This window comes from Arachis stenosperma, chromosome 2, assembly GCF_014773155.1.
Source record: "Arachis stenosperma cultivar V10309 chromosome 2, arast.V10309.gnm1.PFL2, whole genome shotgun sequence".
NCBI classification, from domain to species: domain Eukaryota; kingdom Viridiplantae; phylum Streptophyta; class Magnoliopsida; order Fabales; family Fabaceae; genus Arachis; species Arachis stenosperma.
In genome coordinates this window covers 48022456-48024985 of record NC_080378.1, presented here as the reverse complement: position 1 = coordinate 48024985, position 2530 = coordinate 48022456, and the positions used below count along the sequence as shown (strand labels likewise).

At 42.6% G+C, this 2530-nt stretch overlaps 1 non-coding gene across 1 annotated transcript; it reads left to right on the top strand.

The window, feature by feature from the left end:
• The first annotated feature begins 1848 nt into the window (after positions 1–1848).
• LOC130964339 (small nucleolar RNA R71) lies at positions 1849–1956 on the top strand. Its single transcript, XR_009080437.1, has one exon. It is a non-coding gene; the product is annotated as a small nucleolar RNA R71 (small nucleolar RNA).
• The last annotated feature ends 574 nt before the right edge of the window (positions 1957–2530 follow it).

Sequence of the window (2530 nt, the reverse complement as noted above, 5' to 3'; positions counted from 1 at the left end):
TGTTTTTGCTTTTTTCATTGTTTTTGTGACTTCTTATGATCATCAACCTACAAAAAAGATAAAATAACAAAAGAAAATAGTTAATTATAAAACATTGGGTTGCCTCCCAACAAGCGCTTCTTTAATGTCAGTAGCTTGACAGAGGGCTCTCATGGAGCCTCAGAAATACTCAGAACCGTGTTGGAACCTCCCAACACCAAACTTAGAGTTTGAATGTGGGGGTTCAACACCAAACTTAGAGTTTGGTTGTGGCCTCCCAACACCAAACTTAGAGTTTGACTGTGGGGGCTCTGCTTGGCTCTGTTTTGGGAGAAGCTCTTCATGCTTCCTCTCCATGATGATAGAGGGATGTCCTTGGGCCTTAAACACCAAGGATTCTTCATTCACTTGAATGATCAACTCTCCTCTATCAACATCAATCACAGCCTTTGCTGTGGCTAGGAAGGGTCTGCCAAGGATGATGGATTCATCCATGCACTTCCCAATCTCTAGGACTATGAAATCAGTAGGGATGTAATGGTCTTCAATCTTCACCAAAACATTCTCTACAAGTCCATGAGCTTGTTTTCTTGAATTGTCTGCCATCTCTAATGAGATTCTTGCAGCTTGCACCTCAAAGATCCCTAATTTCTCCATTACAGAGAGGGGCATGAGGTTTACACTTGACCCTAAGTCACACAAGGCCTTCTTGAAGGTCATGGTGCCTATGGTACAAGGTATAGAAAACTTCCCAGGATCCTGCCTCTTTTGAGGTAGTTTCTGCCTAGACAAGTCATCCAGTTCTTTGGTGAGCAAAGGTGGTTCATCCTCCCAAGTCTCATTTCCAAATAACTTGTCATTTAGCTTCATGATTGCTCCAAGGTATTTAGCAACTTGCTCTTCAGTGACATACTCATCCTCTTCAGAGGAAGAATACTCATCAGAGCTCATGAATGGCAGAAGTAAATCCAATGGAATCTCTATGGTCTCATTTTGAGCCTCAGATTCCCATGGTTCCTCATTGGGGAACTCAGAGGAGGTCAGTGCACGCCCATTGAGGCCTTCCTCAGTGGCGTTCACCTCCTCTCCTTCCTCTCCAGATTCGGCCATGGTTATGGCTTTGCACTCTCCTTTTGGATTTTCTTCTGTATTGCTTGGAAGAGTACTTGGAGGGAATTCAGTAACTTTCTTGCTCAGCTGTCCCACTTGTGCCTCCAAGTTCCTGATGGAGGACCTTGTTTCAGTCATGAAACTTTGAGTGGTTTTGATTAGATCAGAGACCATGGTTGCTAAGTCAGAGGAGTTCTGCTTAGAATTCTCTGTCTGTTGCTGAGAAGATGATGGAAAAGGCTTGCCATTGCTAAACCTGTTTCTTCCACCATTATTGTTGTTGAAACCTTGGTGAGGTTTCTCTTGATTCTTCCATGAGAAATTGGGGTGATTTCTCCATGAAGAATTATAGGAGTTTCCATAGGGTTCTCCTAGGTAATTCACCTCTTCCATTGAAGGGTTCTCAGGATCATAAGCTTCTTCTTCAGATGAAGCTTCCTTAGTACTGCCAGGTGCATTTTGCATCCCAGACAGACTTTGAGAAATCAAATTGACTTGTTGAGTCAATATCTTGTTCTGAGCCAGTATGGCATTCAGAGCATCAATCTCAAGAACTCCTTTCTTCTGACTTGTCCCATTGTTCACAGGATTCTTTTCAGAAGTGTACATGAATTGGTTATTTGCAACCATTTCAATTAGTTCTTGAGCCTCTGTAGGCGTCTTCTTCAGATGAAGAGATCCTCCAGCAGAGCTATCCAAAGACATCTTGGATAGTTCAGAGAGACCATCATAGAAAATACCTATGATGCTCCATTCAGAAAGCATGTCTGAGGGACATTTTCTGATTAATTGTTTGTATCTTTCCCAAGCTTCATAGAGGGATTCTCCATCCTTTTGTCTGAAGGTTTGGACTTCCACTCTAAGCTTACTCAATTTTTGAGGTGGAAAGAACTTTGCCAAGAAGGCATTGACTAGCTTTTCCCAAGAGTCCAGGCTTTCTTTAGGTTGAGAGTCCAACCATATTCTAGCTCTATCTCTTACAGCAAAAGGGAATAGCATAAGTCTATAGACCTCAGGGTCTACCCCATTAGTCTTGACTGTGTCACAGATTTGCAAGAACTCAGCTAAAAACTGATGAGGATCTTCCATTGGAAGTCCATGGAACTTGCAATTCTGTTGCATTAGAGAAACTAATTGAGGTTTAAGCTCAAAGTTGTTTGCTCCAATGGCAGGGATAGAGATGCTTCTCCCATAGAAATTGGGAGTAGGTGCAGTAAAGTCACCCAGCACCTTCTTTGCATTGTTGGCATTGTTGTTGTTTTCGGCTGCCATGGGTTCTTCTTCCTTGAAGAATTCGGTCAGGTCCTCAACAGAGAGTTGAGTCTTAGCTTCTCTTAGCTTTCGCTTCAAGGTCCTTTCAGGTTCAGGGTCAGCTTCAACAAGAATGCCTTTGTCTTTGTTCCTGCTCATATGAAAGAGAGAACAAGAAAATATGGAATCC